Source organism: Alligator mississippiensis, chromosome 4, assembly GCF_030867095.1.
Source record: "Alligator mississippiensis isolate rAllMis1 chromosome 4, rAllMis1, whole genome shotgun sequence".
In the NCBI taxonomy this organism is placed as follows: Eukaryota; Metazoa; Chordata; order Crocodylia; family Alligatoridae; genus Alligator; species Alligator mississippiensis.
The window spans coordinates 130,174,305-130,194,994 of NC_081827.1; the positions used below are offsets into that span (position 1 = coordinate 130,174,305).

A 20,690-nucleotide genomic window follows, 5' to 3' on the forward strand; every position below is an offset into this window, starting at 1 on the left:
CACATACTTTTAAAACTTAAAACACATTGCAGGCCTGATGAATTCTTTTGCATTAGCAGAGTCTAAGTGTGAAAGTATTCTTTTACCAGACCAAGTAAAAAGCAAAAAGTAAAACAGTCTATATAATGAACAATAACTTGCAATTGATACAATTTTTCATTTTTAATAATCTGAAATATTGGTAACAGGAAGCTCAAAAGTTGCTTTCAACCTTTTTTTAAAGGTAGAGCTATTTCAGCTTTTACATTTTTAATGTTCAGTCAGCAATGTATCTATGAATGACTGCAGATACTTTTGCCCATTTAAAATGCTCTAAATACATATGTTGTTATTTATGGTCAATTAGTTTCCTGATCTCTGCCCTCAAAAAACTCTGAACATTCACCAGAAAATCCATGGTTCCAGCTTTTATTGATACTTAGATTGTTAGAACTGTTTTAAAAATTCTACGACACGAAACTATTTACAGCAGGGACTGGCAATATCCAGCTCACAGAGTCAATCAAACCAAAAAAAAAAAAGATTTTAAAAAAGTTCAGCTAAAAATCCATTTCCTTTTCAATTGTACAACCTTTACTTGCTTGGTTCTTGGGATATTACCATTTACTAACATCTCTTATCAAAGAATTCCAAGGTTAATCTGACCTTATTTTCTAACAAATACATTTTTGAGATAGGCACTTTTGTGCCAATTGAGCCACACTAACAAACAGGAATGAAACTTCCCTCCCCTCCCCCACACACAAGCACACTTAGCAGGTTACTTCTAACAAGCACGTCATAATCACGAACTCCAAGCAGCGCAAAACTGAAATAAATGAAACAGCATATAAACTTCTGCTTGCAGCCTTTCTGTCCCTTTTGTGAGCTGTTTCTGCCTGAGCAACAGCAGCTAAAAGGTACTGGGACTAGCTTGGCTATATCTACCTAGTCAGTCTCCTGCTAGTTTATGTTCTTGAAAAGGATTGGATACAGCTTACTAACTAAAATCCCTCTATTTCTCCCTATCCAATCCATTTCTTTCAATTTATTCTTCCCCCCAAAACCTCTTATTTGTTCTTGGTTTTTTCTTCCCCCCACACTTTTTAAAAAGAGCTGTGTTTTCCCTGGCAGTGTGAGCTATCACTGTGCAGGAAAGCACATGCATTACACACACTTCTTCTCTGTGTATGTGTGTAAGAGATATTACAGAGTTACACACACAACAGTAAACACAACATAGAAGAAGTCAGACATACATCAGAGAAGAAGAAAAGAATTTACAGCTGCACACACATACGTTTTCCAGCACAGGAAAAAATATTATGAAGTATGCTGGAATGGCAGATGCCAGGTCTTCTGGCAGGGGAGGGAAAGGGGCTAGAGGGAGAGCTAAAGCTGCAAGCCCCCGTCCCGTTCCCCCTCCCCACCACAGATGCATCCTCATTCTTGGCAGTCATGAGTCTTGTGCTGCCAGTGGGAGCAATGCGGTGTGAGCAGTACCTGTCCCTGCACCTGCACCACCTCCCCTAACACCAGAAATAGCCACCACCAGCAGAATCACTGTCTCCCCCACCCCAATTTCATCTCCCAGTGTGAGCCTCCCAGTGCCAGAGGAGGAGCTGGATCTGGAACCAGGGGACCTGAGTGCACTAGCAAAAGAAATTCTGGGGCCCAAGGGGGAAGCTGAGTTTGTGCTCTACACCTCTCAAAGTTCCCCTAGTGCCAGGTCTCCTCTGGAAACCGCTTTGGAGGAGATTGAGGTTGTGGAGGCAAGTGGCTCAGCCGAGTCAGCTCCTCCTGTTGTTGTGCCTCAGCCTGCTGAGGAGGGAGATAAGGCAGGATCCCCACGCTCAGCCCAGAAGCGGGGGTTGTAGTGTAGTATAGGATCATTTTGAGGTGGCAGATGATTCCAAGTATGCTATCTGCCAGCAATACCGAAGGCAGAACAGCTGGGGCAAGGAGGTGAAACACTTCAACACCATGGCAATGCTGCTGGATCTCAGAGCTGGAGGCAGTAGTTTAGTTTTTCACCAGCCAGCAGGGGAAGAACATCTCTCTGCTGAGCTCCCATGCCAAGAAGAACTTGGTGGTATAAGGGCTGGGGCTATATGGGGAGAAGGCCCCACATTATCCTGGGCATGACCTAAAACTGCACCCTGCCAGGGTAGGGAGGCCTACGCGGGACAGCCGGTGGCGCAACAGCCCAAGGAAATGCCAGGACCACACAAACCTCCCTGATGAAAGGCAGGTAAGAGCAGGAGGCACCATAACCTCCAGCCATCACAGTCCTGGCTGGGGAAAGCCCAGACCTGTAAGATCTTTGACAGGCCTGAGGCTTACTGGCTGCAGTGGCGTTGTGAGGGTGAGAACAGAAGCTACCATCTCTGCAGCTTTCATCCTGCTGTATCTTAACAGACACACAGTCACAGATGTCATGAGTTTTGCTTTCAGCAGTTTGAGGTGCAGTTTCCCAGAAACCCGTAAACCTATCTCCTTGAAACTTGGCAGGCTTCATACCCTCAGAAGAGGCTATCATCCCTGCAATTTTTATCTGAATCAGCTACACAATGACAAAGTTATAGGTATTTCAGTGATTCCCCATTATAGTCTACAGCTGAATCTCTCCAAATCTTCCAAAGTCGATTCAGACGAATCAATTAGGGACAGTGATCCGAACTGAATCACTGTCCTCCAAATCAGCCAAATCCAAATTGAATACTTCCCTATTCACACAGGCCTAGTGGCAGTAGCCCACCCCATAGCTCCCCCTCCCAAATGCTTCTGCTGCCTGCCCCATCCCCACCCACCCCAAGTGCAGCCCCACCACAAGGAAGAGGCCAGCGCAGCCTACTCCCAAGCCCACAGCAGGCAGCCCACCTTCACCCTGTGCCCAAGTCTGGGGGGACACATGCCCCCCATGTCTCCCCCCAGGGGTGTACATAGCAGCAGGGAGCCCCCCCTTTCCCACTCCCCCAATCAAGCTGCCCACGGCATTGCCCCAGCTGGGCAGTGCCTGTCCCAGCTCCATTCCCTCCCTCACCTGGGGGGGAGGGGGGACTACCCTGGCCACATGCATGCTGTGGCTGCGCACATGCATGCAGCATTTATCGGTGACATTATTGAGTATACCGGCCAAAAAAGCGAATTGCCAATAATGTCAATTTTCCTTTTAATCAGGCCAATCCGATATGGACCAATATATCGGTGTACCTCCAGCAATCTTTATCTCAACATTAATTTTATGTAACTAAAGCATAATACTGAAAAAGATGAGAGCTGTTAAAAGAGGTAGGAAAATGGTGGTCAGTTATATATGACATCACAGATTTCCCCAAGGGGAGCTCTTGCTCAGGACCTCTAGCCTTTTCTGGTCTCTCCAAGTACTTCCTGAAGTCCAGGCATGGCTTCTTGAGTGGAGAGGGAGTACTGACTTCTTTCAACTCTGAGCTATTCCTCTGAGATCTACCTTTCAGTTCAGCTCCAGTGAGAGCAAGTTTATCATTCCAAAGGGGAAAAGAGTACACCCAAAGTTCCAAGCAGCTTCTCTTCGATAATGGGCAGATAATGGGGCAAGTCCACCCAGCAAGAAAACCCTGGCTCCCCTCCAAAGATTAAGTAGTCCCTCTGTCTTGAGCCCAGCCTGCACAGCCTTGGGCAGCCGAAGTTAGCTTGGCTGTTCTCTTTTCAGTCCACAAAGCCTGAATATCCCAAAGTAGCCCAGCTGTTCCCTTGCTTCACACTCTGTAGCTCACAGATATCCTGCTTTTTTCAGATTGTTCTGTTCAGTGTGATGAATCATTTGAGATGCAACTAGCAAAAGACATAAAAGACTATAAAAAGGTATTCTACAAGTATGTCAAAATAAGAGGAAGACCAAAGAAACCAGAGATCCCTGACCAAATGTGGAAGGTAAAGTAGTTCTGGATAATGCAAAGCAGGCTTAAGCATGTACTGCCTTTTTTACTTTAGTCTTCACAAATAAGGTCAAATACTAGCGGCGAGTGCACCCGGCAGCAAAGATAGGGTAGGAGGCAAACAACCTAGACTAGTGGAAGAACAGGCTGGGAATTACTTAGAGAAGCTAGATGCTTTCAAGTCAGAAGGGTCAGATGGGATATATCGTAGGGTACTAAGCAACTGGCTGAGGTAATTTCAGAGCCGGAGACTATTCTCATTGAGAACTTGTGGAGTTCAGATGAGGTCCCAAATACCTGGAAAAAGATAAATATAAAGCCCATCTTTAAGAAAGGGAAGGAGGAGTATCTAGGGGATTACAATATTTTCTTGCATATGACAGACCCTGAAATTAAAGACACACACATGAACCTTGTTTTTTAAAGGAAGAAAGAAGAAGAAGAAAAATGTTTCCTTCTAGTAAGTAACTGAATAGCAGCAGCTAGATCTGAGACTGCTAAATATTCTGCTCTCTGTGAAGGTTTTACTTTTGCTTTTGCCCAGAAAGGTAGAAATTGCTCTTATCATATTTCTGTCCTATTATGCATACCACAATTTCCAGCAGCTAGAAAAAATAATGGAACAGGTCCTCAAAGAATCTATTCTGAAGAACCTAGAGGAGAAGGTGATCAAGAATAGTTGGCATGGATTCACTGAGCGCAAGTCATACCTAAGCAACACAGTTTCTTTCTTTGAAGGTGACAGGCTCTGTGGGTAGGAGGAGCGTGGGGAAGGAGAGAACAGTGGATGTCATATACCTTGATTTCAGTAAGGCTTTAGACACCAATCTCCCATGACATGCTCATTAACAAGCTAAGGAAATACAGACAGATGAAAGTACTGCAAAATACATAATTGGCTGGATCATCATGCTCAGACTAGTCATTAATGGCTCCATGTCTAATTGGGAGGATGCATCAAGAGGGGTTCCCCAAGTGTCTGTCTCAGATCCAGTACTGAGATTAACATCTTCACCACAGATTTGGACAATGGGACTGAGCGTACACAAGGCAAATGTATGGATGACAACACATTGAATGAAGTTGCGGACGCTCCGGAGACTAGGGATAGGATCCAGAATGACCGTAGACAGGAAAAATGTTCCACAATCAATCAGATGAAATTCAACAAAGCCAAGTACTAAGTCCTGCACCCAGGACAGCGTAACTGTATGCACAAATGCAGATGGGTGAACAATTGGCTAGGCTGCAGTACTGCAGAGAAATCCTGGGGGTTCAAGTAGACCATTAGCTGACAACATGCTCTTGGGAAAAAAGCCAATAACATACTGGGTTGTATTAACAGGAATGTCACCTGCAGATCAAGGGAAGTGATATTTCCCCTCTGTTCAACACTGGTGAGGTCTTACCTGGAGTACTGTGTCCTGTGTTGGGCCCCGCATTGCAAGAAAGATTTGGACAGATTGGAAAAAGTTCAGCAGAGAGCAAAAAAAAATGGTTTGAGGTTTGGAAGACTTATGAAGAAAGGCTGAAAGAACTAGAGTGATTTAGTCACAAGAAAAGACAACTGGGGGGGGAGGGGATTTGATAAAAGTCTTCAAATATCTGAAGAACAGCTAAAAAGAGGATGGAGACAGCCTCTTCTCTGTGACTGTAGGAGACAAGACTAGCAGCGATGGCTTCAAACTGAAGGTTGGAGATTAGGAAGAACTTTCTAACTATGAGAGCGATTAAGCATTGGAAGAGGCTACCTAGAAAAGTTGCAAAAGCTCTGTCCCTGGAAATTTTCAAGAGCAGGTTAGACAGACACTAAGCTGGGATGGTTTAGTCAGGGATGATCCTGCTTTGAGCATGGGGCTGCACTAGATGATCTCATGACATCCCCTTCAGCCTACTTTCCTACAATCCTATGCTTATTCCAGTTTGCTTCCCTTCATGCCTCCAGTGTCACCTCCAATTCCACTTGTTGGAGTATGAATAAGGCTATTCAATGCCTTTTGTTGCTGGAGGCCGATCTTGTCTGTGCCACACAAACAGTTCTGGGACCCAGCAGGCACTCTATTAGCCATCCTGTTCCTGTGTACAAACTACTTGGGGAAAACGGAGACAAGAGACATTATTAATATGGGCACATTAAAAAGAAATATTACAATGGAATCATAATCCATGACAAGCACCCACATACCAAACCTTTCTATGGCAAAATTTTAATATAAGATAATTTAGTAGTAAAAATATTGTATCTGCGCAGGCTATTAAATTGTTTGCTTGCTGCTTTATCTATTTTGTCAGGTAAGAAATGCATATTTAAAAGCAGACTTAGGACTCAGAACCGCCAATGGCAAATGAAAACACCTACAACATCAGGTTGGGGGGGGGGGGAGGGGAGGAAGGAACACTGCGATGGGGAGAGAAGAGACACAAATGATGCAGAATACAAAGGGACATTTATTTTGTCTGTTCCTTAGCAGAAAGCAATGAACCAGCATTTACAGCAACCTTGGCAAAGTAATTGCCTATTTTTCTAATAGCAGGGAGACGGACATCCACAAAAAAAGAAGTGAAAGGTCCCAGAGATGAAAACTCCCAAGGAATGGTGTCAGGTAAAGTACCTAATATATAGATCACAAAAATATAAAAACTTTTTTGTAATTTATAAAAAATAAAAACAATGGTACATAACAAACAATGATATAAATCTATGGCTCCCATGATAAATCATAAGATCTCCCTGTTGCCAAAAACTGAAAGGGAATTAACTAAAATTCAGCTGCTTCTTACCTTAATACCAAAAGGCATGATTTTACCTTACCTTCTCGTTCAGTATTAGTTTTAAGTTGCTAAATAAATGCCCCATTCAGTTCGACTAAAACAGTTTCAAGTTAACTATTAAGCAGTCTAAAACTGTTAAGTGTATGGGGAAAAAATTCTTAGAACTGTTTAACAATTCGTTCAACATGCTGTTTGGAAAACATCTACCTTAATCAAATATACACCTTAACTCACTCCTGCATTTCTTCCAAATGCCAGGCTCAGTTGTACAACTTCTCCGATCAGCTCGGTACCTTCCTTTTCCTCTACATAGCTGTGTTATGACCTCCACTTTCACAAGCAATATTCTCTCAGAGCACATTTCATCATTTCCTGTTGGCTGTTAAATCCTTGCAGCTCAAGCTAAGTTCATTCCTTCATGCTGCCGTATTCAAACAGATCTTAGGGTTTTGGCTTTCATCTCCACCCCCTCTCCTCCCCTCCCCAAGGCTTCTTATGTTTCTATGCTGCAGAGACATGCTGGGGTGCCTTTCTTCAAGCTATAATAAACTTAGAATATTCTAAACTTGCATCTTTCAATTATAAGCATCAATTCAGTGAAAATACACAACTGATCTAACAAAAGTTTAGCAAAAAAAAAAGAGAAAGTTCAAAAGAAAACTCGTACAGTATCAATGAAGGCAGAACTGTTCTACACGTTTTGAACAGACATATCTGCCCCCATTAAGAGGCAGTTGTGATACTTATTTTACAGATTTCAAAATGGATTATTTGGTCTCAGGGAATCACTGGGTAGATATACCAGTATTCACTGATTTTTAAAAAGCTGGCTGCTGAGGAACAGATGCAAACCCAAGCCTGTAGATCAAAACCAACTTTCAATGTTAAGAAAAACAAAATTGGTCCATTCTGAATTGCAGCTAGAGCTTAAACTTAAAAAGTAGCCACTCAAGTAAGAGAACTGCAATTTAGGTTTAACCCAGCAGAGACTTGTTTCCTCACACTATTAGAGTAGCAGAGTATGTTATCTAGGTATAGAGGGCTTTACTTGAAACAGGAAAATAAGATGAGGAAAAAAAAGCAGCATATATGCACATCAGCTTTAATTAAAAATATATAAGCTTGCTCCACCCCTATTTATAAGAGGGCTAACTAGGCAGAAAAGAATGGGAATGATGTTGGGAAGCATTTAACAACCTACAGTTGGGAAGTGTACTGGAGACTAATTCAGGGCTATCTCCATTTTTTCCAAATGCCGTGCTAATCTTTAGCACTTAATTCATGGAGCCACCTCTGCCACTACCTCTCATGATCCAAATCTGTCATTGGACAGGTCATGGATCAGGTAGAGAATAAGAAATTTGTCCCTCCTTGCAACAGAGCAAATCAGAAGGATAAGGACTCCATCCATCCATGTCATGCCTTAGCAGAATTTTGGGGAAAATGAGGAGGGAAGGGAGGGGGAAAGAAAGAAAGAAAGAAAGAAAGAAAGAAAGAAAGAAAGAAAGAAAGAAAGAAAGAAAGAAAGAAAGAAAGAAAGAAAGAAAGAAAGAAAGAAAGAAAGAAAGAAAGAAAGAAAGACTAGCAAGAGGCAAGGATTATTTTGTTTTGTTTTGTTTTTTGTGCACCGACTCTTTTACTGGACCAACTATACAGTAGGTCTTTCTTGTATTTTCTAAAGTTGAGACTACAAATAAATAGCTCACTGGTAAACAAGCAGAGCCTCCTGAAGTAGAGATAGTTTATACTAGTGCAGAAGTGGATTTTAAAACCACAGTTTATACGCTAAGCTGGCAGCATGCAACAGCATGGGGAAGCAGTGTGCAGCAGCAGCACAGAGTGGTGAATGGGGGGGGCAGGGCGCTCACACATGACAGCCACCACCACCATTCAACACTCTGCGCCGCTGCCATGCACCGCTTCCCCGCGCGACCATGCATACCCCCTGAGGCCATCTCAAGTACTCCCAGGGGTACCCCCAGTTGACAACCTCTGCTTTAGATTATTATTTTTATGCATTTCATTCATTTTGGATGATAAAAAAAAAGACAAAACATTCCCTGCAGAGATCTGGATTCTTTCAAAATGGTTTCCACTTACCTGTACAAAACATGTAGGTTCTCCCTAGTAATTTAAAGACAATTTTATTTACCAGTTCTCCTGTACTACCTTACTACTGCAACATGGCTGGCATCACTGGAGGTGATATTTCTTTCTACAGACATCCATATGGCATTGTATCATTTATACTGAATTAAACTGAACTCTTCGTGTAAATGTTTATAAATAAGAGTTACCATCCATTAAATTATAATTTGTCACATTTAAACACTGGGGTCATTAAACTTGCTTCAAAATTCCTACAAGTATTTTTAGTAGAATAACTAGAAGCTCAGGAATTGCTTTTTTGTCTTAAACTGCAAGTTCTTTTAAGCCAAGCACCTTCAAACTAAAAAAAACAAAAAAGCAAACTAAAAATTTAAGGCAACACCTAGTTCTGAAAACAAGCACATAATCTGAAGGTTATGCAAATAAGATGCAGGCAATTTCCCTTTGCCCTTTTCTAAAGGCTTCTCTACTTTTGATAAGGGATTTTTAAGAAAGCAGGTAATAGCTTTTAGTCTTTGCAATATTTGGCCACCAGATGCATGCTGTTTTTGAAGCAGTAAAGAAAGTCAGTAATCACTAAAATTCAAAATCCCTAACAAGGAAGGTAAATCAGACATAAATGCTTGACTAATCATTTATTAATCCTGAGGGAACTCTCCTTCAATAATCTGGTTTTGAAGCAGGTAAAGTTTTTTTACCTAGTTCTCAAGTAATGATTGATTGAGGACAGTAACCTGAGCCTACAGTCAAACTCTGCAAAAGGTTCATGGAAATCAGAATACATAGCCCTGCAGGCTACTTGTTCTTGTACTCATCATTACAGGCCATGGTAATTAAAGAAGATATTTTTAATTAAAAAAAGATATTTTCCAAAGAAGCATCACCATTGATTTTGGAGGGTTATCCAGAAGTTTTTTAATTAAATTTTTCAGCAGATGAGCAAAAGAAAGGAGACTGAGGCTAATAATTCAACAAAACTCAATCAAATCCTGAAAGACTTATCTAAGGCTCACAGATTAAGTTAAATATTTTTAGAATAGCCTTTATATCTCAGTAATTTAAGTGCATTAGTGAATTTGAAACTATTGTTATCTATTGTTGACTATTTGAAACCTCTTGTCATCTTTGCCCCTTGCATTCTGAATTATTCAAAAAGTCATGCCGAATCAAAACAAAATTTAGCCATAAATTAAATCTAATAAGTGTTTTGATTAATAAATGTTTCTATTGCCCTTAATATAAGCATGCTGAAATATTTCAGCCCTCTTGCTAATTAGACAACTAGGTCCTAAAAACTTAAATAAATTCCTATTTGAAGCTACCCCTATATGTACACACAACATGATCGTTTAATTCAATCAAATGCATTAATGTACTCTGTAGTAATCTTTACACTGAAAGTCCTTAAAGACTTAAGAGTTTTAAAATTTGAGGGGAATAGAAGAGCGGAATTACCATTAATAAAGGATAAAGTGATCATTTTTCAGAAATTAAAATTTCTTTTACCATAATCCATCCTTGTACTTCACTAACTTTAGTCAAGATTAAACAAATTATACAGCACTAGCATCAAGAATGGTTTACTTGCATTCAGATGCAAAAGCCAATCCAAGATGACATGTATAGCATGTTTACCTTTTAATCTGGAGCACACAGTGAATAATGCAGAATCAGGAAACACAGAAGTTGTTTTATGGCCTGTCCAGAGCAAAGTCTTCTTTGCAAACTGAAAATCAAAACAACATTTTAGAGCTGATTTTCCAAAATTCATTTCATGCAGATCTACACAAGGCTGTATCTCAACCAACAGAACAAATTAACTCTGCTTGATGTTGAAGTTCATCACACAAGTAATCCACAGCTATAATTAATATAAACAGAAAGCAATCAGCAACTAGAAAGTCCTTCTAATCACTTATTTGGATTACTTTAAGTACTGGTTCTTCTTACATTTGAATTTGTACGTACATTTAACTGGGTTACACACCCCATTCTACTAGTGATGCACTGAGTTAGTTTTCATGTAGGCTACTAACCCACACTGCTGCATTGGCTTATTTATTTGTGCAAAATGCCTTGAAGTTTTCCCCAAGAATAAGCTGTGATAGAAACAACTGAGAAAGATCTGTAGGTGGCATCACAGGCAAGGTTCCCTCTAAGCTACGCATGTGCGCAGCCACGCACAAAAAAAAATCCTGCTGCACATGAACTTTTTAATGCTGCGCACCTGCCCTGAGAGGAGCTGAGCTGCAGCTTCCTGGTGGGACACTTACTGGCAATAAGTTACCACTTGGCTGTGCTCCACCCCTCACCATGCTGGCATCCCTGCGGCGAAGGAGAGCGGCACGGGGCAGGCAGTGGCTCCCTCCCCGAGGTGAGGCGGGGGTGGGGACAGGGGCTGGGGCAGAGCCGGGCACCATGTGGGCTCCGCTGACTCCAGGGAACTGCTCTGTTCCCCATCCCCTTTGGGCAAGCTTCGACCCGAGCCCGACACCACGTGCCTCCTTGCTGACTGGTCCGCCCAGCAGCAGGACACACATGGCTCCACGCCACTTTCAAAGGCTGTGAAGGCACGGAGGCAATGTTATAAATGTCCCAGATAACTGGACTGTATATAGCGATGTACTATTCCATTTATTCTATTGTTCTTATATACCTTCAGTGTTTTACAGTACCTGAGAGCTTTACAGAGTATATTAATGGATATGATCTATGTCTGTCACATGTAATCTGTGCGGGGCGGGTCGGACCCGGGCCCTTTGTCGCGCTGCACGCGGGCTGTGGCCGGCAGCCCGGGCACGCCGGGTCGGAGAGGGCGGGCACCGAGCTAGAATTAGGCACAGACACGTAACGGTTGATTTTAAGATTGTTTACTTACACCGAGATGGTCGCGGTGCAGGCTGAAAAACTTGCTTGAGTTGCGGTTACAAACAGAAAACACGAACAATCACGTGGAGTTTGCTAGGCTCCACGCAGACAGAACTCTGGATGTCCAGGACAAGCGCGCCTCAAAATAGAAAACTCGTCGATACGTCTTATAGAAAGTTACCGCTCGAAGACGGGAAGAGGTGGGCGGTGGATCAGGCCGCCAAACTCCTCTGAGTAACACACAGGGCTTCGATGACCCTGCCGCGCACCCAGAGTCCCCACGAGATGGATGTGGAGTTCTCTTCAGCTTGGGCGGAAACTGCTCAAGCCTCTTATACGGCTAGCAGGCCAATCGCTAGCCGCCACGTGGGAATAATTTAGAACTAGCCAATAGCGGGGAACGAATTTGCATTCGAAGAGCGGGAACTCTTTGCACCGTGCATTTCTGTGTTGCAAAGAAAATGCACCCTGCAAAGACAGCTGCAAAGTGGCGGGAACTCTCTTCCTTGCACGCGGGTTCTCTGTGCAGCAGAACTCCACCATGCAATGAAGCTGTAAACCCACGGGGATAATTCTAGTGCCGAAGCACACACAAAAAAGTAGACCTTTGGGTCATGACACAATCCATTCTCTTTTGCATGCTCTCCTCAGGTGGAGGATTATACATAAACTTTTCTGTTTTGTTAGGGTTTCATATTTTTTTTTTTTTTTACTGTACACTTTGTAGTCATCGGAGAACAACTATTGCAAACAAGAGGCATGCACAAAAAAAAAATTCTTAAAACTACACAGATGGAAGAGAGCTGCTTAGATCAGAGGCATAAATAAAATGGGTTTTTTTATACATAGTTTAGTATATAATATATATATATAGATATATAGTTTAGTATTTCAAGACTCTTTTCTCCCAAATAATGTAGTGAGAATAATTTGTTCAGACTGCGAAAAGGGGCAGGTGGGACCAATTCGGAAATGGACTGAAGTGGCGCACTCATGGATCACTACACCTTAGAGGGAACACTGATCACAGGGCAAAATCTTAGCCACCGTAGTCATATTCATCTACTTGTTATGGTGTTCCAATGTTACTGGAACGAGTGACCTGTCTACACCAGTGGTGCTCAATGTCTTTTTGGCTTGGTGGGAGAGATGAGCAGCGCCCAATCTGTCTATGGGCCAGATGTGTCTGCTGGTCTCAATCTGGCTCCTGGGGCAGGCATGGCACTTTCGCATCTGGCTATGTGGAGAGGGGTGGGGGGCAGCCTGGCTCCATGACAGGAAGGGGACTTGACCCAGTCCTGCAGGGAGATGGGAAGGATGAAGGGGGCTTGACTTGGCTCCAGCTGAGTCCTACAGTAGGGGAAGGGGCCCCAACCCAGCCCTGTGGTGGGGTGGGGGGCATGGCCCAGCTGTACAAAGGGAAGGGGACATGAGTTGGCTCTGACCGCCACTGTGCTTAGGGTTTGTGCTTAGAAAGTGTCTGTATTAACTGCTACTGCTTCCTCGCTGCCAAATTTCCCGCCCCATGGACCAGAGGTTGAACACTCCTATTCTAGGCAATACAACGGACTATCACTGCAAAGCCCTGTCTGCATAATTACTTCAGGTTGCTCTGCATTAGTCAAAGAAGAAATCAGAAGAAAAAAAATCTGTTTTTCTAACCAGTTTTTACAGCCAAAGTAGGTGCGGGTTGAACACTGTCTCTACTTGATCAATAATGAGCATTTGATGAAAAATGTGTACTAAGAATATGCAGAAAAAATTTTACTTAAGTGTATCAAGAGCTCATCTAATGAATAACTTACTGCTGCACATAAATCTACTGTAGGTATGGGGTAAAAGGAAGTATGACGGTATACTAATGAGAGAATGGATTACAAAAAGAGCTTAATGAATAAAAACAATGCACCACTGATTTGAAAATGAAGTATGAAAGAATGAAAAAAAAATACAAGGCAAGGATTTTTGTGGGTGATACAAGGAGCTAATCTTTTGTTGAAAGGGAAAAAAATATAACAACAGTATATTGTTGTTGACAGTATTACATTAATATAACATTATCATAATACATGCAGAAAGGAGAGTCAAGGTTATTTGTGAAATCTTAATCCTGACGCTTTCCAACCACAGCACTTAAAAGAAAAGCACAATCTTCTTGTACACTGTCTTGTACTATATTAAAGATATAAACTAAGTTTAAACTAAGCCCGCTGGGGGACAGGGGGACTACCGCCACTGCTGGCCCACTGAGCAATCCTTGCAAAGCCAGCAGTTCAAGGCACTTAAGGGAGCCCACCCCTGCCCCAGCCCTAGTAAAATCTGTGGGCAAGGAAGGAGCCCCCCAGGGGACACTTGCTTGCCTGTACACAAATGCCAGGAGCTTGGGGAATAAGCAGGAGGAACTCATCCTCCTGCTCAGTGCAAATAATTATGATGTCATAGGGATAACGGAGACCTGGTGGGACTCCACCCATGACTGGACCACGGATATAGATGGCTATACCCTGTACAGGAGGGATCGTGTAGAGAAAAGGGGCGGGGGTGTAGCTCTCTATGTTAAGGAAAGCTACGCGTCTCTGCAAGCCGATATTGGCAACCAGGGTGGACGGCTGGAGACCCTCTGGGTTAAAATCTGTGGGGAACACGGCACAGGGGACACAATGGTGGGAGTCTACTACAGACCTCCCACCCAAAGTCCTGAGCTTGACCAGGAGTTTGCCCGGGAGCTGGCTGAGGCCGCATGCTCCAGGACCATGGTTGTCATGGGTGACTTCAATTACCCGGACATCTCGTCGGAGGATCGCTCAGCAAAATCTGAGCGGTCGCAAAGCTTCCTCTCGTGCATGGATGACCCCTACCTGACTCAAGAAGTCTATGGGCCAACGAGAGGCAAAGCGCTGCTCGACCTGGTACTGGCTACTGGGGATGACCTAGTCGGCAACCTAGTGATCGATGGGAAGCTGGGTGACAGCGACCACGAGCTCATCACCTTCACCATCCGCCGAAAAGCTGGCAAGTCAGTCAGCAACACGGAAGCCCTTGACTTCAGGAAAGCCGACTTTGACAAGCTCAGGAGGCTTGTCAGTGAGGCCCTAAGAGACCATGACCACGGGGAGAGGGGAGTTCAAGAAGAGTGGTTGCTCCTCAAGGGAGCGATCCTCAAAGCACAAACTAAGTCTATTCCATCTCGGAGGAAAGGCAGCAAGAGGGCACAGCAGCCCCCCTGGCTCTCCAGGGACCTAGCAGACCTCTGAGGCTAAAAAGAAAGGCCTACAAAGGATGGAGGATGGGAGTCACCTCCAAGGAGGATTATTCTGCACTGGTCCAGTCCTGTAGGGAGCAGACCAGGAAAGCCAAGGCTGCAACTGAACTCCAACTAGCTTTTAGCATCAAAGACAATAAAAAGTCCTTTTTCAGATATGTGGGGAGCCGGAGGAAAAGCAGGGGCAATCTTGGACCCCTGCTGAACCAGATGGGGCAACTGACAACTGACGCCCAGGAAAAAGCCAACCTATTAAATAGGTACTTTGCGTCGGTCTTTCATCAGTCCCATGGGACGCCCATGCCCGCTACAGGACAGGGAAGTCCGAGTGAGGGTGATCCCCTGCCCTCCATTGATGCTGACTTCGTGAAGGAACATCTTGAGAAGCTGGATACCTTCAAGTCAGCTGGCCCTGACAATCTTCACCCCAGGGTACGCAAGGAGCTGGCGAGCATCATAGCCCAGCCTCTAGCACGGATCTTTGAAAACTCTTGGCGCTCTGGTGTAGTGCCCGAAGACTGGAAGAAGGACAATGTGGTGCCTATCTTCAAGAAAGGGAAGAAAGTGGATCCGCTAACTATAAGCCCATTAGCCTGACTTCTATCCCGGGGAAGATCTTAGAAAAGTTTATTAAGGAGGCCATCCTTAATGGACTGGCCGACGCCAACATCTTAAGGGATAGCCAGCACGGGTTTGTTGCGGGTAGGTCTTGCTTGACCAATCTCATTTCCTTCTACGACCAGGTGACCTATCACCTGGACAAGGGAGAAGAGATTGATGTCATATATCTTGACTTCAAAAAAGCCTTCCATCTGGTTTCCCATGATCGCCTCTTGGAGAAACTGGCCAATTGTCATCTTGGGTCCTCCACGATCCACTGGCTGGAAAATTGGCTCCGGGGTTGGACCCAGAGGGTAGTAATTGATGGAAGTCACTCATCGTGGTGTCCTGTGATCAGTGGGGTCCCCCAAGCCTCTGTCCTTGGATCCATACTGTTCAACATCTTCATTAACGATGTGGACACTGGAGTCAGAAGCGGACTGGCCAAGTTCGCTGATGACACCAAACTTTGGGGCAAAGCATCCACACCAGAAGACAGGCGGGTGATCCAGGCTGACCTGGACAGGCTCAGCAAGTGGGCGGACAAGAATCTGATGGTGTTCAACGCCGATAAATGCAAGGTTCTCCACCTTGGGAAGAAAACCCCCCGGGATCCTTATAGGCTCAGCAGTGCTATGTTGGCTAGCACTATGCAAGAAAGAGACTTGGGGGTCATCATTGACCACAAGATGAACATGAGCCTGCAGTGCGATGCTGCGGCTAGTAAAGCGACCAAAATGCTGGCTTGCATCCATAGATGCTTCTCAAGCAAATCCCGGGACGTCATTCTCCCCTTGTACTCGGCCTTAGTGAGGCCACAGCTGGAGTACTGCGTCCAGTTTTGGGCTCCGCAATTCAAAAAGGATGTGGAAAAGCTTGAGAGAGTCCAGAGAAGAGCCACACGCATGATCAAAGGTCAGGGAAGCAGACCCTACGATGACAGGCTGAGAGCCCTGGGGCTCTTTAGCCTGGAAAAGCGCAGGCTCAGGGGTGATCTGATGGCCACCTATAAGTTGATCAGGGGTGACCACCAGTATCTGGGGGAATGTTTGTTCACCAGAGCGCCCCAAGGGATGACGACTAGGTCGAATGGTCATAAACTACTTCAAGACTGTTTCAGGCTGGACATAAGAAAGAATTTCTTTACTGTCTGAGTCCCCAAGGTCTGGAACAGCCTGCCACCAGAGGTGGTTCAAGCGCCTACATTGAACACCTTCAAGAGCAAACTGGATGCTTATCTTGCTGGGATCCTATGACCCCAGCTGACTTCCTGCCCTTTGGGCAGGGGGCTGGACTCTATGATCTTCCGAGGTCCCTTCCAGCCCTAATGTCTATGAAATCTATGAAAGATAATAAAACCTAGACACAGCAACCCGGGGAGTTCTGCACCTGGTATTCCATTCCATTTCAGAAAGGGTTCACAACAAAGATTGTAAGCAGACATGTGAGAGCATTCCACTATATAATCAACTAGATGTGTTGAAACATGAAAAATGAAAGATTTCACTTGATCCAAGATATTGGATGTCTTTCGTGCTGAAGGCCTGAAATCATCTGACTCAAGCATGGGACCCACTGATCTGGTTTAATGGTGGTATTTTTAAGGATGATTAATAAATTGATAAAAAAAGAAATAATCTTAGAATAAATAGCACAGTTATTCATTTGATGAATAAAATAACTGCCAATAAAAAGTAATACCAACCACTTTTGGGTTCTATGTAGTTTTTAAATTTATGCTGGGATGCCTAAACTTCAGTCTATATCTCTTTAAATATTCACTGAGACATCCAATAATACTTTCTGGATTATAGAGAGGTAGTCATCTGTATTAGTCTGAAGTCAGACAGAAGGCAGGGTACAGACTAACTAAATCAGAGATTCGTAAGCCCAGAATCACAGAAAGTTGGGGTTGGAAAGAACCTCAGGAGGTTCAAACACCTACTCAAAGCTCATCCCCAAGTAGATCATCCCAGCCAAAGCTTTGTCTACCCAGGTTCTGAAAACCTCCAAGAATGGGTCTTCTACCACCTCTCTGGGTAACCTGAGTAATCATAATTCAGAATCAACTGTTCAGAATTTAAATGGTATATTGTGCACTGGTCAACTTTTCTTTGAAATCACTTCATCAGATGCTGTCACCGTTAAAGTAAGAAGAGCTTGGGCTCACAAAAGCTTATCCATCTCCAAATTAGTCCATAAAATGCAAATCTACCCTGCTTTCTCAAATATATATTGTTCATATTCAGATATCTTGCTGACATTCCAAGACAAGTGCAAGGGTTAAAATGTCTATTTTAAACAGATACTTTTTAAAAGGTACACTTAAAAACGAAGGGGGAATATACAGTAAAAGGAGTGAGTTTAGATACCAAAGTAGTAGTATTGGGACCATTTCACATTTCTCCTGTGGCAGCGTTTTTCTTCTACTTAAAGAGCTGTCCTCTACAAGTCATAATAGCAGAAATATGACTAGTTAAACATTCATAGCATCTGCCAATTACAAAGGCTCATAGACTAACTTTTTTAGAGAGAGGCGTAAGGTGCCACCCTGCCCTGCCTTTTGCCTAACTTCAGTTAGCTACCTCTTTCTAAACAGCAGTTGTTAATCAGTCTGGATTTATTACCCAAGTATCTGCATAGCTGGCTAGAAAACATGAAAATTATCCCAGAGGTTACACATTCTACAGCAGCTCACCACACTATTTGAGAAGTTTGTGCCTGTCATTACAATAAAGCGCACTGCATTTTTAAAACAGTTCTAAGGGCACAAAAAATGCATGCCTTGTTCTGCATGCATCTGTTTAAAAAAATATTTTAATTTCTGAAAGATAAAACAGTATCCATGCCACTGCTGCATTACTTTTTTGTCATTACTCTGCTTAACCAAGGAACAGAAGTGGTAAGCTAACCCTAAAACTAACTGTGACTCAGGGGAAAGTCCTCCATATTGCAATAGAAAAATCCCCTCTCTCTCTCTCTCTCTCTCTCAATATCCTATACAATATTCTATGTTAAACTGATTCTGAATCAATGTAATGTCCACTAAAGTTGGCAAAAGAGGAATAGTTTCGCAATTCTATGAAAGCCCAGTGGAATCTGAAATAAGAACACTTCTACTGCTAATCTTGCAATGGAAATGACAAGACCAAAGACTTCCCTCAGAGAGAGCAGTTGTTGATTTGTTCTCCTGTTTACACAAGTTTAAAAGTCAATTCAAGTTTAGTATTTAGGCAGTACAATATATTTCTTTATCATTGGTACTACTTTAATTTTGTATGTAAGCATTTTAATCCCTTCATGTTTTAACAAGAAGAGCTTGATCCTAAGTTTTCTGCATGCAGAGTATATGTGTAGTCTCTACAGACACAGTATGGCTTGAGATTTCATGATAAAACATTCTACTGTCATAAGTTAAACTGCTAATGCACAGAGAGGATTCACCCTGTTTATTCAAATTCAAGACAGGATTCCCCACCTTTCCCCCACAATCAACATGGGTGGGGGGAGGCCAAGGTTCATCTCAGATTCAAGTACCAGTCTGGGGCTAGTGGCAGCTTCAGTGCCTGACCTGGTCCAAGGCAGCTCATGCAGCAGAACAGGGGGCCAATGGTAGAGGAAATACAGGGTAGAGGTGGGGAATACATGGAGGCAATGGGACCAGTGGTATACACTTTGGGGGAAGGAAAAGAGGGAATGCACCTCTTCCCTTCTCCTCTCCCCTGGTCACTTACCCCCAGCCCCAATCTGGCCAGTCTGGGAACTGCTACCACTGCTTCTGCTTGGCCAGGTCTAGCTGGAGCCAGGACACTGACTGCCCCAGAAACAGAGCCAGCACTACCCAGAACATAAGGGACAAGAAGGTGCAGGTGGCATGGAGTATAGGCAGGAGAGGGACAGGCACAGGGGGGCACATGGTGGGGGCAATGGGAAAACAGGTAGCAGACACAGGCACAAGAGGCAAAAGGGAAAGGCAGCAAGGGGCGGGGGGGTCTGTCCCCTTGCTCCCTGCTGCAGCTGTGGAGAGATAATTTAAGATAATCTTCCAATAATTAGAGTCTACACATGGAAAACTGTAACAAATGTATAATTTATAGAATCTAATTATAGGGAGGGTTGTCTTAAATTTGAAGTTGTCTTGGATTTGAGTAAATACAGTATACATTCTAACAATATGTTCCCTTTTGACAAAGTTGGACAGCAAGTTTGCGCAGGACTCATTCAATACAAACCCATTCAAATTATACTTGCTCACCACCCCCAAATATGATATGCACCTTGTTTTAGGAAGGTCAAATACAGCAAAAAAGGTTTTTTTCCAGTCATGGCTGATTTCAAGCTACATGGAGCAGGGGCAGAAACAGGCAAAGTCTGTGTCACTTGCTCTCCTCTTCTTGCTCAGCCAAAAGCTAGAGGTTTAACCCTGTCAGCTACTGTTGAACTGGCAGCGGTTTTTGGCTGCTCAGCCAATTAGGCAGCAGTTGGGACACTATTAAACTTCTGGCTTTTGACTGAGCAGCAGAATTTGCCCTCTCTTAAATGCCCTTCTCCTGCGGGGAAGGGAGGAGGTAGCCAACCCAAGGCAGCCAATTTTGTCATCATCACTATGCCTCCATTCCAGCACAGAAATTAGCTTCCTTACTTAAAACACACAACAATTTTAAATGGCTAAGTTTTCAAGGAAAGATGCATGGGTTTTGTGAGTACATACATGTCTATCCTGAATCTATTAGATACTGGCACAGAGAACTACTTTATAGTATGTAGTTTACTGACATGCTTAAATCTGATTTCTCTCTGCCAAAGCATCAAAAGGAAGATTACTTGAATAGTAGTGCTGTGGTGCCTTTCTGCTAGAAAATGCTTAAATGCTTGTATGTTTGACTTACTTTGTAAAAAAAAAAAGCAAGGTAGACCAGCATTACCACTCTCCACAGACAGCTTATTGGTCTTTCCCTAGCTGTGAGTAATTGTTGACATTGAGCAACTGTGCTGCCCAGATGTATTTCTGCCATAAATATTGATGCATTAATGAGTCCATTTCCCAGGCCTGGATTCGTCCACTACTACCTGTGAGAAAAGCATTCTACTGGGAATTGATATTGTCATATTGAATGAAATAGTTTGAATGTTTGTAAAGGTTGCCCATTAGCCAGTTTCAGGAAGAAGATAAGATTTATCTC

At 43.4% G+C, this 20,690-nt stretch overlaps 1 protein-coding gene across 5 annotated transcripts in view; it reads right to left on the minus strand.

Moving 5' to 3' along the window:
* PACSIN2 (protein kinase C and casein kinase substrate in neurons 2) overlaps positions 1–20,690 on the minus strand; it is a 133,873-nt gene that overhangs the window by 88,587 nt on the left and 24,596 nt on the right. For 2 of the 5 annotated variants that reach the window (XM_014610298.3, XM_014610293.3), the window contains exon 2: positions 10,413–10,503. The exons of 1 other annotated variant lie outside the window; for it this stretch is intronic. The gene's annotated coding sequence lies outside the window, so the exon portion shown is untranslated. 2 more of the 5 variants (XM_059726627.1, XM_059726625.1) reach the window with 2 other exon arrangements.